Below are 16,514 nucleotides of genomic sequence, written 5' to 3' on the forward strand. Positions count from 1 at the left end.
AAAACTGTTTTTTTTTTGTATTTTGTCTGTGTTTAGCTGTGTTTAGCCCATCAGTTCCTGGTCTGTGAGTGTGAGTTTACCTCATTTTATTTCATTCTCTGTTATCTGAGTGTGGGTTCAATCTTTACCCAGAGCACCGTTTGTGAACTGAACTTTACCTATCTCCCTTTTTATTATTATTTAACAAAGATCTGCACACTCTTGTTTCTGACTGTGAACTCATTTATTAGTTTAAAGGACATGTCTTCTTTAACATAAATTTCATTGAAAGAAAATTGAAGTTCAGCATTGTGGGAGATGCACATGGATGATGAGAGTCTTTTGTAAGTTTTAATTTGGAAATCACATTGATCATTTTTAATTTATAAAATGAATCTGTATGATACCAGAATTGAGGTCTGACCTGCAGTAGAGAACTCATGTCAACTGCTTGGAAAGCAGATATTCTCAGCACTATAGCACCATCACTATGTGAGTTTAATGTAGGTAAATAAGTACATTATTCTGTAACATTTATTTTCTGTTATGTGACTATGTCTGGTTCCAGTTCATCATGTCAGCCTCTGGTACTCTGTATGAGGTGGGATTAATGTGGTGTATGTCAGTTTCTGGTACTGCCTGTGAGTGTGAATATATTTCTGTATCCATCAGTCTCTCAAACTGAATGTGAGTGTGGATTAGTTCATTTTTCATCCGTCTCCGCAACTGATAGTGAGAATGTGATTCATTCAATATCTCTGTGTCTCTGGTATTGTTTGTGAATGTGTTGCTTATTCTGTGTTTTTCTGTGACTGGTAGAGTTTGTGAGTGTGGCATTCATTCTGTACCTGTTAGGAAATATTATTGAATGGCATTGTGGACTCAGTGTTTTTTAGGCACTCCTACTCTATGTGAATCAGATTTGTACTGTGTCCATCTGTTTCACGTCATGTAAGTGAGTGTGGGATGCATTATATAGTTGTCAGTATCTGGCTGTGACAGATAGATAGATAGATAGACAGAGAGATAGATATATAGATAGATAGATAGATAGATAGATAGATAGATAGATAGATAGATAGATAGATAGATAGATAGATAGATAGATAGATAGATAGACAGGCAGACAGACAGGCAGACAGATAGATAGATAGACAGACAGATAGACATTTGATCTACAAGGCAGTAAAGGGTTATTGGGACAGCCAGGAAAGTGAAGTTAAGCACAATCAGATCAGCCATGATCATATTAAATGGCAGAGTAGGGTGGAGAGGCCAAATGGCCCACTCTTGGTCATATCTGTTATGTTCTTAAGCTCTTCTCTTACTTGACATGATTGTGGGCCACATTCTGTATCTTTAAATCCCTGGTCCTGTTCGTAATTGAAGGTTCATTCTGAATTTGATAGTCTCTAGTACAGAATGTGTGTTTGCAATTCATTCCTTATGTATCTGCCTCTGGGGGATTGTGCAAGTGTGAGATTAATTCTGTATCAGCCAGCATCCGTACTGTGTATGCATGTTGGACCCATTCAGTATATGTAAGTAAGGGGTACTGTGTCTGTATATGTGATTCATTCTCCATCCATTAAGCTCTGGTACCCTGTTTCAGTGTCAGATTCAATTTGCATCTATGTGTCTCTGTGTTGTACGTGTCTCTGTGATCCTACTGTATCCTGTACTTTATATGTACCTCAAGCATTCTGTTGGCTACTGTTTCATAATTTTGTGTATCAATATTTGTCCCTTGTGTTTAATTTAAAATATGGATTAACTATTTCATAGCTGCCTGTTTTATTCTATTCTTGTACATGAGTTGTGAATTGGTTGCCAATTCATAGCTCTGCCAAATTAATTGTGAGTGGTAATCTTTCAATCTGATACATGACCTGGTATGTACAGTCAAATTTCTTTGTATTGTAAAAAAATAGAATGAATACTGTATATTTCTGTCTGACCCATAGTGAAATGTTTGGATTTGTTTGTAATGTGTAGCTCAGTTTATATTGTGGGGTACATATTAGGACTTATTTTCTAGCTTTCAATCAGGTAAATTTTGCCTGTTCTAGTTAAGATATCTTGTTTGAAATTTGGTCAAATTGACACAGTGTATTTAAATCTGATAATGAGTGTGTTTTTAGACTGGGTTTGATGTATCTACCAGTCAGCTGCAGTGAAATAGAAGCAACTTCATTCTCTCCTGTTCTGCTTGACTGTTGGATTGAAAATGTGTCTCTTGATCTTGGGATCAGTGTGGGTCTGACTACTTCTTTTGTTTGTTGCAGTGGAAATGATGAGTTGGCTGTGTCACTGTGCTTTGTGAGTGATACTGTATCTATCTACTGTGTGTTGGAACAAGCTGGCTGCTCTCTTCCATGTGTCCAGGAGTCAGGACTTTCATTCTGGTTCCTTCAAATGTTTGCCTGCAGGAAGATAAAGTAATTCTTATACTTGTAGAAAGGTCAGTGAGAAGAATCACAGAATCATTACAGTGCAGAAGGAGGCCATTTGGCCCATCGTGTTTGCACCGGTTCTCTGAAAGAGCAACTCCCTCAGTTCCATTCACCTGCCTTCTCTATGTGACCCTGCAAATTCTTCCCTTTCATACAACTGTCTAATTCCCTTTTGAATACTTCAGTCAAACCTGCCTCCACCAAATTCTCAGGCAGTGCATTCCAGACCGTAACCACTCGCTGCATAAAAAAGATTTTCCTCATGTACCTTTTGCTACTCTTATCAAATACTTTAAATTTGTGCCCTCTCGTTCTCGATCCTCTCATGAGTTGGAATTGTTATTCTCTATCTACTCTACCCAGACCCCTCATGATTTTGAATACCTCTATCAGATCACCTCTCAGTCTTCTCTTCCCCAAGTCAAACAGTCCTAACTTCTCCAATCTATCTTCATAACTGAAATTCCTCATCCCTGGAACCATACTTGCAAAGTTTCTCTGTACTCTCTCTGATGCCCTCAGGACTTGCCTCATGTGAGGTGCCCAGAATTGGACATCATACTCCAGCTGAGGCTGAATTAGTGTCTTACAGAAGTTCAACATAACTTCCTTGCTCTTGTACTTTATTCCACTATGAATGAAGCCTCGGATGCTGTGTGTTTTATTAAACAAACTCTCAACCTATCCTGCACTTTCAATGACTTATGCACATACACACCTCAGTCCCTTTGCTCCTGCACCCCTTTCGAATTGTATCCTTTATTCTATACAATTCCTCCATGTTCTTACTACCAAAATGAATCACCTCAATTTCTTTGCATTGAACTTCATCTGCCACCTGTCTGTCCATTTCACCAACTTGTCTATGTCCTTTTGAAGTTCTACACTATCCACCTCACATTTCACAATGCTTCCAAGTTTCGTATCATCTGCAATCTTTGAAATTGTGCACCAAGGTCTCGGAGATTAACCTATATCAGGAAAAGCAAGGGTCCAAACACTGATCCCTGGGGGAACTCCATCACAACCTTCCTCCAGCCAAAAAACATCCATTAACCACTGCTCTTTGTTTCCTGTAACTCAGGCAATTTCGTATCTCGTTGCGACCGACAATTTTATTGCACGAACTACAAGTTTGCTCACAAGTCTGTTGTGTGGCACTGTATCAAACGCCTTTTGAAAGTCCATGTACAACACATCAACAGCATTGCCCTCATCAACCCTCTTTGTTACCTCCTCAAAAGACTTCAGCAATTTGCTTGAACATGATCTTCCCTGAAGAAATCCATGCTGCTTTTCCTTAATTAACTCACATTTAGAGTCATAGAGTTCTACAGCACATAACTAGGCCCTTCGGCCCATCATGTACATGCTGGCCATCAAGTACTTAAGTATTCTAATCCCATTTTCCAGCACCTGGCCAGTATCCCTGTATGCTATGGCAGTTCGAATGTTCATCCAAATAATTCTTGAATGTTGTAAGGGTTTCTGCCTCTACCATCTTTTCAGGCAGTGTGATCCACATTCCAAACATCTTCTGGGTGAAAATATTTTTCCTCAAAGCCCCTCTAAACCTCCTGTTCCTTACCTTAAATGTATGTCCCCTGGCTATTGACATCTCTGCTCAAGGGGAAAGAACATCTATCCTATCTATGCTCCTCATAATTTTGTTTCCCTCACTCAGGTCCCTCCTCAGCCTTCTCTGCTTTAATAGTCCCTGTGACTATTGATTTTGCCCCTAATAATTTTTTCTCCATCTTTTCCCAACACTGAATTTAAACGAACAGGCCTGTAGTCGATGGGCTATATTTACACCCTTTTTTGAACAAGCAATTCGGTAGTCCTTTAGCACCACATCCGAGTCTAAGGAGTCTGTGGCCAGATCCTCTGTGATTTCCACCCCCACTTCCCTCAGTTTCCTTAGATGCATCTCATCTGGCTCTGGTGCTTTATCCTCTTTAAGTACAGACAGACTATCTAACATTTCTACTTTATCAATTTTAATACCCTTTAATATCTGACTTATCTCCTCTTTTAACATTACCAAGGAAGAAGATGCAACCCAGCCAAAGACAGATGCAAAGTATTCCTTTAATACCTCAGCTATGCCCTCTGCCTCCATGTGTAAATCCACGTTCTGGTCCCTAATCGGCCGCACTCCACCTTTTACCACCTTTTTTACTATTTATATGCTTTTAGAAAACGTTGGGATTTCCTTCAATGCTCGCTGGCAATCTCATTTCATGTTCTCTCATTGCTTCTCCTATTTGTTTTTTCACTTCCCCTCTGGACCTTCTATATTCAGCCTGGTTCATACTAATATTTCCTACCTTGCATCTCTCAGAAGCACACTTTTTCTTCTTTATCTTAATCTCTACTTCTTTTGCCATCCAATGAGTTCTGGATTTGTTTGTTTTAATTTTCCACTTCAAGGGAACATTAATCGACTGTGCCTGAAATATCTCTTCTTTGAAGGTAACCCAATGTTCATCTACCTGTGTTACTGCCAGCTTTTGACTCCAATTTATTCGCCCCAGTTCCATCCTTACCCCATTGAAGTTGACTTTCCCCCAGTTAATTAATCTTACCTTGGATTTCTCTTTGTCCTTTTCCATAGTCAACCTAAACCTTATGAGACAATGATCACTATCCCTTAAATGCACTCCTAATGATACTTGATCCACTTGGCCCACCTCATTCCTAAGCAGTGCCTCCTTTATCGTTGGACTAGCAACATACTGTTGTAGAAAATTTTCCTGAACATACTCTCGGAACTCTTGCCCCACACTGCCCTTTACACTACTATTATCCCAGTCTATGTTTGGATAATTAAACTCTTCCATTATAACTACCCTACAATTTTTGCACCATGCTGTAATTTCCTTGCAAATTTGTTTTTCCATGTCCTACCCACCAGCTGGTGGCCTATAGACAACACCGAGCAATGTAACTGCAGCGTTTTTGTTCCTTAGTTCTCGCTAAATTGATTCTGTCCTCGACCCCTCTGGGACATCCTTTTTCTCCAGCACTGAAATACTCTCCTTAATCAAAACTGACACCCCTCCCCTTTTATTCCCGTTCATGTTTTTCCCGGAACACCTTGTATCCAGGAATATTTAACACCCAGTCCTGTCCTTCTTTGAGCCAGGTCTCTGTTAGAGCCTATTTTTCATCTTATTTCCACATGACAATCTCCGCCTGTACCTCACCAGTCTTATTAACCACACTGCGTGTGTTCACATACATGTACCCTGATTCAGACTGTATTACTTTCTCCCTTATTCTGACCCCATCTGATAGCCTATTATTCCCTACTGTTGTGTTATCAGTCTCGCCCAGTGTTCTGGACATCGCGGTATTCCTCTCTAATACCTGCAGCTGGTTCCCACACCCCTGACAATGAACTGACATGATACAAAAGTGATCAATGTAATCTTTTCAATAATAATCGTTATGAACAATCGGAAACGGAAAACCAGCAACTTAAACAGTATCTGTCTCGTGTAGCACTCTGCTTCTGCTTCCCACCTGTTTGCAGCGGTTGTGCAACAGTTTGTGACATTCAGAAACAACCCATGCCCCTCACCGCTCCATGAATCGGACTACCCGATGAAGTAGTGACGTCTCCCTTCCCCCGGCTCACTCCATGTTCCGAGACCAGTTTCTGCTCCACAGTGCACATTGCAAACAGTCCCCGATTCCAGCTGAGCTTCCCCAAAATTCAATGCTAATCTCTGAGCACATCCGCACAAGCTCCCAAACCTGGTGTTGCTGCAGCAAGCAGATGCTGTTTGTTCACTGACCCCGGGAACCAGATGTTTCCTTTCGCTGCTGATCGAAACAATCTTCCGCTCACTCGCTGAATGGAGCTCACAGGCAGAGCTGGGGGAGGGGTGCGCATGCCGTCTTCGCCTCATGATGACGTCATAGTGGGCTGGGTTATATCGCGCGTGTGCAGATCTCTGCAACAATTCAGCTTCAAAACTCAATGGGAACTTTGGTCACTGACCCGAAACGTAACTCTGCTTCTCTTTCCACAGATGCTGCCAGACCTGCTGAGTGTTTCCAGCATTTCTTGTTATTGTTAATTAAATGGTGTGTTATATGTATGTTCACAAAAGAAAGGGGTGAAGTTAATATCCCGATATAGGAGGAGCGCAGAGTTATTGGATAGGATAAAAACGTTCTGGATAGGTTGACATCTCTTTAAGTTAATAAGTCCAGAAGGGAAATATCCCATATTAGTGAGGGAGATACCAGAAGCTCTGAGCAAAATCTTTGAATATGGAAGGTGTGCCAGGTGACTGAAGGATTACACTCCTGTTCTGGAAAGGAGAAGGAAAAATCTGGTAACCAAGACCATTATTTTTGACAACATTGGTGAATTAATAAAGGACAACCAGTACGGATTTGCTAAGGGCAAATCATGTGCAACTAACCTGATTGAATTTTTGTGGTTGAAGTTACTGAAGGTAGTACAGTAATTATTGGATATATGCTCTTCCAAAGGCATTCGATCAAGTAGTGAATAACAGACTTACATGGAGAATAGAAATGCATGTTAAAAATTGACACTGGCATCCTGAGATGGTAGTTGGTTAAAGGATAGGAGGTTATTCTATGACCTTGTCTTATTTACACCATCTCCTTTGTTATCTCTTGCCCCACCCCCACTTTACTTGCATATAACCTTTTACAATTCTAATATTTGCTCGTTCTTAAGTCGGGTAACAGATCTGAAACGTTAACTCTGCTTCTATCTCCACAGATGCTGCCAGACCTGCTGAGTATTTCCAGCATTTCTTGTTTTTATTTCAGATTTCCGGCATCCGCAGTATTTTGCATTTATTTTAGAGATTAGAAGTGAACTGATCCTTTCTGCTGACTGGGCAGAACTATGCAGTGGGGTGTTGCAGAAAACTGTACGAAGAACATTACTTCGATATGGCCCACAATGTCGAAGTTTGAGGATGACAGAATACATAGCAATGTATGCAAATAGCAAAGAGCTGTAAGTTTCAGGTAGATGTTACCTGAACAGAGGTGAGACAGAGAATACCCAACCCGTCTCACCTTTAGATTACTGACCAAGATAGACCTACAAGGTACAAACTCAAGTTATGTGACCAAGTCAGAGAGTTTATTAGGTTTAACAAAGATGCACAAAGTTAATATTTAACAAGGCAATGGTATGCAGTAACACACAACACCCGTTCATGTTTCTGTGCTTGCTGCCGCACGGACTTCTCTCCTTCTTCTTCCCTTGCTGTGTTTTCTTAACTGTATTCTATCTTCTCCTTCCAAGTGCTAACGATCTTCTGTTGACCCCTGTCTAAGTGTGATGACGATGTCCTGCAACACCCTTTCTTTTACAACAAAAACAAGAAATGCTGGATTCACTCAGCAGGTCTGGCAGCATCTGTGGAAAGAGAAGCAGAGTTAACGTTTCGGGTCAGTGACCCTTAACGTTAACTCTGCTTCTCTTTCCACAGATGCTGCCAGACCTGCTGAGTGAATCCAGCATTTCTTGTTTTTGTTTCAGATTTCCAGCATCCGCAGTATTTTGCTTTTATTTTACCCTTTCTTTTACCCTTCTTGTGGTGCAAGGATGTTACCATATTAGTTTTGAATTGTTCTAAGTGTCCGAATTGGTCCAGGTTGACATCATTGTTTGACACGAGTTAGTTAATAGTTGAATCTACACACATTACAGATGCTTCCCGATTCTTTCTATTTTAGCAAGGATCCTAAAGGTTACATTCTTGCTGATTCTTTAATACTGCCTTTATCTCTTCTCGCTCCCTGCAAGGAGTGCTGGTGTCTCTCCCATTGTTCTCACACAAAGGTTTAAACAAAGTATAGCCTTGAAAACAACGGCAATTTGAACATCTAAATGGGATCATCTCCCGGCTTTCTAGGTTATAGATTCCCGCCACCCCTCCCCACCCTCCCTCCACCCTAACCCCATGTTCAGTTTCATTGTTCACACATTGATGAGGGTGAAATGGGGAAAGTTCCCATTGAGTTTTGTTGCAGAGAGCTGCGCACGCGCGATATAGCCCCGCCCACCGTGACGTCATCGTGAGGTTCTGAGCGCATGCGCTCCCCTTCCCCCAACACTGTCTCTGAGCGTCATTCAGTGAGTGAGCGGAAGATTGTTGAAATCAGCTGCGAATGCAGACATCCGGGTCCCGGGGTAAGTGAACAAACAACATCTGCTTCCAGCAGCAACACCAGGTTTGGGACCGAGTCTGCAGATGTGTTCAGAGATTAACATTGAATAGCGGGAAGTTCAGCGGGAGTCGGGGACTGTGTGGAATGTACACTCGAGCCCTGGATACCCGAATCCAACCCGAGCGGGACCCGAGCACATGTGTCCGCCTCGGCTCGGGCCCAGCTTGCTGCTCCGGCTTTCGGGCTCGGGTCCAGTTCGGGTTCGGGTCGGACACACTGGGTCAGTCTCTGCTGGTCAGTATTGAGATTTTAAAAAAACTGACCGGAGCTGGGAGTCCAGGTCGGAATTGAGTCTGCGCAGTGAGCCGGTGCCGTCACTTTGCCCTCATCACGCATGCGGTGTAGCGTCTTGCAGGTTGGGTGTCAGGAAGGTAAGTGAAGGGATGGTCGGTTCGGGCTCGGGTCCGCTGTGGTTCGGTTAGGTACTGTGTGTGTGTGTGGACCAGAGTCCTGACAGTGAACAGGTTATATTTTTAATACAAATACTGTATATTTTATAATCATTTTGTAATAATTAATCACTCTTTGCATTTCAGCTGCTCACTGGATAAACTTGCAGCAAGTATTTCAACCTGTAAAGCAGGAGTCTACATAATGTATAATGATATTTACTGAGCCTTCGGGTAATCGCTGTGTTTATTTTAAGCAATACAGATACTGGTACAGTGTGGCACAACTCCATGGGTTTCTGTTTAACTCATGACCAAACAATCACTGACTTTGTGGCTCCAATCTTCATCTTTTTAAACAACCTGTCAAGTCCAATTAATACTGCATTTGTCCGACCCGAGCCCAAGAGCTCGACCCGGAAGAGTGACCGACCCAAACCTGACACATGTCGTCAGGTCCTGTTGGGTTCGGGTCTGTTAGCAGGCCTTTAGCAGGTACTGGTCCTGGGACATGGAGTGAGTCGGGGGAAAGAGAGAGGTACTTCTCAGGCAGTGTCTGGACAGGGTGAGAGAGACAGAATGAGAAGAACTTACTATTGAAAATCATTGCTGCTTTCTGTCTCCAAACTGTAATGAATGATCCTGGTTCAGATCCATAGTCTCTCTGTTCATTGTTATTGGACAGTGAACAGCAGAAAAACATGGCTGCACTATAACGATGCGGCGGTTATTTAAAGACTAGGTGAGAAGTTTAAGGACACATTTTAAACAGTGTCTGCTTGTTTTCCCTTCAAAAATAGGACTTGGAAGTAGAAATATGACTTAAAGCCTGCCTGCCTGACCCAAACACGACTAGCTCCGACTACATCTGTCCAAAGGTGATTTTACACTACAGGACACTATGGATGTAAAACAAATGCTGTCTACTGGAGAATGTTCAGCAGCGGAAAGTCCTGTCGCTGGAAAACGTAAATCTTCTGTGTGGGAACATTTCAATGTTGTTGTTTTCCGCAATAGTAAAAGTTCAAGTGGATTTGTACAATGTAAATCTTGCAAACTTCTACTAAAATATCACAGCAAAAAGACAGGAAATTCATATTTGCAGCGGCACACTGTAAAAGGATGTACTAGACCCACAGCAGGGCCAAGTCGGTCAGACTTAACTTCCTTTGTACGGACAAGAAAAAAAACATACCCACTCACAAGAAATCAGAAATTATAGACAAATGCGTCAGTTTCTGTTGCAAAGATATTCGATCTTTCCAAACTGTTTCTGGTGAAGAGTTTGTTGAACTAGCACAAGAGCTTATCAATGTGGGTGCGACATACGGTCAAGTATCAGCATCAAGTGTGTTACCAAATCCAAGTACAGTTTCAAGAAGGTGTCGTGATGTGGCCAAAGAAAAGATAAAAGAACTAATTTCTCAGATTACTGACACACTAAAGGATGTGAATGTGGGAATGACAACTGACATGTGGAAGGGCGACTACAATAAAATCCATTATATTTCGATAACTTGTCATTACATCACAATAGATTTTAAACTTCATGCCAAAGTTTTAACAACAGCAATGTTTCCACTGGAGGACGGCAAAACTGGCGGAAACATCAGGCAGGCGATTTTAAATCTGCTGTTGAATACATTTGGATTCGACCCAGCAAATTTACATAAACTAGTATGGGTGACAGATCAAGGCACTAACGTAGTGTTTTCTCTTCGACCATATCAACGTCTGGATTGTCAGGGCCATGTATAGAACACGGTCCTTCAACATTCACTTGATCCAAAGGAATTAGTTACTGAAGCTCCGTATGTTGTAGAAACTATACATCATGCCAAAGACTTGGTGACATATATTAAACAGTCTGGTCTTGCTGCACAGTTGTCCAAAACTTTAAATCCAATGGAAGAAACGAGGTACAGTGCTGTGTATCTGACACTGAATTCAATTCAGGATATTTATCATGAGCTGCACGAGAAACTGGAACAGCGTGGGGAAAGCTGCAGGCTGGAAAATATCACCCCTGATGTCTTGCAGTTTTTGGTGGATTTCCTCCGACCATTTTATGAAGCTCAGAGGGAACTTGAGGGAGACCAATATCCTACATTGAACGTGGTAATTCCGTGGTTTGAGAAACTTAAACGTCTCTGTTTGCCACTGTCTTTAGACACTCCAACGCAAGCAGTTGTCAGGGAACGGCACAGACAGTGTCTTCTGAAGAAAGTTAAAATAAACGACGAGCACAAGATAGCAACATTTTTCTGGCCTAAATTTAATCAGCTACGAATGTTATCCAGCCATGACAGGGAAGAAGTTTATTCTGAAGTGCGCAGACTTTTCAATAATATTAAAACAGAAGTCCCGGTGAAGGAAACGACAATGGTTGATAATGAAACTACAGCTGCCAAAAAAGCAACGACTGCATTTGCTGAATGGGAGAATGTTCATGAATAAATAGACTCAGATAGGAGGTTCTGTGGGAACGAGAGAGACTCACGGTTGGTATGTTGCCTCCCAGGTGCCAGGGTTCGTGATGTCTCGGATCGTGTTTTTGGGATCCTTAATGGGGAGGGGGAGCAGCCCCAAGTCGTGGTCCACATAGGCACCAACGACATAGGTAGGAAGAGAGATGGGGATTTAAGACAGAAATTTAGGGAGCTAGGGTGGAAGCTTAGAGCGAGAACAAACAGAGTTGTTATCTCTGGGATGTTGCCCGTGCCACGTGATAGCGAAGCGAGGAATAGGGAGAGAGAGGAGTTGAATACGTGGCTGCAGGGATGGTGCAGGAGTGAGGGTTTTGGTTTCCTGGATAATTGGGGCTCTTTCTGGGGTAGGTGGGACCTCTACAAACAGGATGGTCTTCACCTGAACCAGAGGGGTACCAATATCCTGGGGGGGAGGTTTGCTAGTGCTCTTCGGGGGGGTTTAAACTAATTCAGCAGGGGAATGGGAACCTAAATTGTAGTGCCAGTGTACAGGATTTTGAGAGTAGTGAGGTCAGGGATATGGTTACAAGGACGCAAGAGGGCACTGGCAAGCAAGAACCTGGTTTAAAGTGTGTCTATTTCAACGCCAGGAGCATCCGGAATAAGGTGGGTGAGCTTGCAGCATGGGTTGGTACCTGGGATCTCGATGTAGTGGCCATTTCGGAGACATGGGTAGAGCAGGGGCAGGAATGGATGTTGCAGATTCCGGGATTTAGATGTTTCAGTAAGAACAGAGAAGATGGTAAAAGAGGGGGGGGCGGTGTGGCATTGTTAATCAAGGAGAGTATAACAGCGACAGAAAGGACGTTTGAGGACTCGGCTACTGAGGTAGTATGGGCTGAGGTTAGAAACAGGAGAGGTGAGGTTACCCTGTTGGGAGTCTTTTATAGACCTCCGAATAGTTCCAGAGATGTAGAGGAAAGGATAGCGAAGATGATTCTCGACAGGGGCGAGAGTAACAGGGTAGTTGTTATGGGGGACTTTAACTTTCCAAATATCGACTGGAAATACTATAGTTCGAGTACTTTAGATGGGTCAGTTTTTGTCCAGTGTGTGCAGGAGGGTTTTCTGACACAGTATGTAGACAGGCCAAACAGGGGCGATGCCACATTGGATTTGGTACTGGGAAATGAACCCGGCCAGGTGTTAGATTTAGATGTAGGTGAGCACTTTGGTGAGAGTGATCACAATTCGGTTAGGTTTACCTTAGCGATGGGCAGGGACAGGTATATACCGCAGGGCAAGAATTATAACTGGGGGAAAGGAAATTATGATGCGATTAGGCAAGATTTAGGATGTGTAGGATGGGGAAGGAAACTGCAGGGGATGGGAACAATCGAAATGTGGAGCTTATTCAAGGAGCAGCTACTGCGTGTCCTTGATAAGTATGTACCTGTGAGGCAGGAAGGAAGTTGTCGTGCGAGGGAGCCGTGGTTTACGAAAGAAGTTGAAGCACTTGTCAAGAGGAAGAAGAAGGCTTATGTTAGGATGAGACGTGAAGGCTCAGTTAGGGCGCTTGAGAGCTACAAGCTAGCCAGGAAGGATCTAAAGGGAGAGCTAAGAAGAGCAAGGAGAGGACACGAGAAGTCATTGGTGGATCGGATCAGGGAAATCCCTAAGGCTTTCTATAGGTATATCAGGAATAAAAGAATGACTAGAGTTAGATTAGGGCCAATCAAGGATAGTAGTGGGAAGTTGTGTGTGGAATCAGAGGAGATAGGGGAAGTGTTAAATGAATATTTTGCGTCAGTATTTACAGTAGAGAAAGAAAATGTTGTTGAGAATACTGAGATTCAGGCTACGAGGCTAGATGGGATTGAGGTTCACAAGGAGGAGGTGTTAGCCATTTTGGAAAGTGTGAAAATAGATAAGTCCCCTGGGCCAGATGGGATTTATCCTAGGATTCTCTGGGAAGCTAGGGAGGAGATTGCAGAGCCTTTGTCCTTGATCTTTATGTCGTCATTGTCGACAGGAATAGTGCCGGAAGACTGGAGGATTGCAAATGTTGTCCCCTTGTTCAAGAAGGGGAGTAGAGACAGCCCTGGTAATTATAGACCTGTGAGCCTTACTTCGGTTGTGGGTAAAATGTTGGAAAAGGTTATAAGAGACAGGATTTATAATCATCTTGAAAAGAATAAGTACATTAGAGATAGTCAGCACGGTTTTGTGACGGGTAGGTCGTGCCTCACAAACCTTATTGAGTTTTTCGAGAAGGTGACCAAACAGGTGGATGAGGGTAAAGCAGTGGATGTGGTGTATATGGATTTCAGTAAGGCGTTTGATAAGGTTCCCCACGGTAGGCTATTGCAGAAAATACGCAAGTATGGGGTTGAAGGTGATTTAGAGCTTTGGATCAGAAATTGGCTAGCTGAAAGAAGACAGAGGGTGGTGGTTGATGGCAAATGTTCATCCTGGAGTTTAGTTACTAGTGGTGTACCGCAAGGATCTGTTTTGGGGCCACTGCTGTTTGTCATTTTTATAAATGACCTGGAAGAGGGTGTAGAAGGGTGGGTTAGTAAATTTGCAGATGACACTAAGGTCGGTGGAGTTGTGGATAGTGCCGAAGGATGTTGTCGGGTACAGAGAGACATAGATAGGCTGCAGAGCTGGGCTGAGAGATGGCAAATGGAGTTTAATGCGGAAAAGTGTGAGGTGATTCACTTTGGAAGGAGTAACAGGAATGCAGAGTACTGGGCTAATGGGAGGATTCTTGGTACTGTAGATGAACAGAGAGATCTTGGTGTCCAGGTGCATAAATCCCTGAAGGTTGCTAACCAGGTTAATAGGGCTGTTAAGAAGGCATATGGTGTGTTAGCTTTTATTAGTAGGGGGGTCGAGTTTCGGAGCCACGAGGTCATGCTGCAGCTGTACAAAACTCTGGTGAGACCGCACCTGGAGTATTGCGTGCAGTTCTGGTCACCGCATTATAGGAAGGATGTGGAAGCTATGGAAAGGGTGCAGAGGAGATTTACTAGGATGTTGCCTGGTATGGAGGGAAGGTCTTACGAGGAATGGCTGAGGGACTTGAGGTTGTTTTCGTTGGAGAGAAGGAGGAGGAGAGGTGACTTTATAGAGACATATAAGATAATCAGAGGGTTAGATAGGGTGGATAGTGAGCGTCTTTTTCCTCGGATGGTGATGGCAAACACGAGGGGACATAGCTTCAAGTTGAGGGGTGATAGATATCGGACAGATGTGAGAGGTAGTTTCTTTACTCAGAGAGTAGTAAGGGCGTGGAACGCCCTGCCTGCAGCAGTAGTAGATTCGCCAACTTTAAGGGCATTTAAGTGGACTTTGGATAGACACATGGATGAAAATGGAATAGTGTAGGTCAGATGGTTTCACAGGGCGGCGCAACATCGAGGGCCGAAGGGCCTGTACTGCGCTGTAATGTTCTAAATTCTAAATGATGAAGTGCAGCAGTACACAGCACAGAGACCTGCTGTGTAAGCGATGGAAAACCAACGTGATCTGTTGGGCTGGTGGAAAGAACACAGTGTTACATCCCCTAAATTGACCAGGCTGGCTAGAAGTATACTTTGCATTCCGGCGAGCTGCAGCATCAGGGAGAGGAACTTCAGCGTAGCTGGAAGAACAATCAACCAGTGGAGGACTGTCCTTCAGCCTTCCACTGTTGACTCTATTCTTTTTTTACATGACCATTTATAAGACCTTTTGTTTTTTTTGCTGTGTCTGTAACTGAGACTACTTACTTGCTCTGTCTGTGACTGAGACTACTTACTTGCTATCTCTGTATCTGAGGCTACTGACTTGCTGTGTCCGTAACTGAGACTACTTACTTGCTTTGGCTGTAACTGAGACTACTTACTTGCTCCGTCTGTAACTGAGACTACTTACTTGCAATGTCTGAAACTGAGACTACTTACTTGCTCTGTCTGTAACTGAGACTACTTACTTGCTAAATGTGTAACTGAGACTACTTACTTGCTCTGTCTGTATCTGAGACTACTTACTTGCTATGTCTGAAACTGAGACTACTTACTTGCTCTGTCTGTAACTGAGACTACTTACTTGCTATCCCTGTGAATGGGACGACTGACCTGTTATGTCTGTAACTGAGACTACTTACTTGCTCTGTCTGCAACTGAGACTACTTACTTGCTCTGTCTGTAACTGAGACTACTTACTTGCTATCTCTGTGAATGGGACGACTGACCTGTTATGTCTGTAACTGAGACTACTAAATCCAGTGTTCACCTCACTGCTGATTGGGTGCCTCATTGGAGTAGGCTATTAGTTTTCTTTTTAATCTATTTTAATTTATTTGGGCGGCACAGTGGCGCTGTGGTTAGCTCCGCAGCCTCACAGCTCCAGCGACCCGGGTTCAATTCTGGGTACTGTCTGTGTGGAGTTTGCAAGTTCTCCCTGTGTCTGCTTGGGTTTCCTCCGGGTGCTCCGGTTTCCTCCCACATGCCAAAGACATGCAGGTTGTTTGTTTAATTGGCCATTATAAATTGCCCCTTCTCTCGGTAGGTGGTCGGGATATGGGATTATTATAAGTGGGTGGTTGATGGTCGGCACAGACTAGGTGGGCCGAAGGGCCTGTTTCGGTGCTGTATCTCTAAACTAAACTAAACTATGGTTTGACACAATTTGTTTCTGTTCTATCTGGTTATTATCAAAGTGCTGTTTGTGGGAACTTGCTGTGGGCAATGGCTGCTGTGTTTCCTACTGTACAACAGTGACGACAATTCACAAAGATCTTCATTGGGTGGAATGTGGTTTGGGACGTCCTGAGATTGTGAAAGGTGCTGGAAAAGAGCAAGTCTTTCTTTGTGGAGAGAAAATGGATAATCTCATGAGAAGACTGCGTAAAAATCAGGAGGGAGTCAAGAAGTTGTTTGAAAGTCTCAGAAGAGACAGGCTGATATTTCTGACAGAAAAGATAAATACTGTGTGTATTTTTAAGTTATCAACAAAAACTTATTTTGGTTCCTCGAGTTGGGATC

The sequence above is a fragment of the Heterodontus francisci genome, chromosome 28 (assembly GCF_036365525.1).
Source record: "Heterodontus francisci isolate sHetFra1 chromosome 28, sHetFra1.hap1, whole genome shotgun sequence".
Classification (NCBI taxonomy): Eukaryota; Metazoa; Chordata; class Chondrichthyes; order Heterodontiformes; family Heterodontidae; genus Heterodontus; species Heterodontus francisci.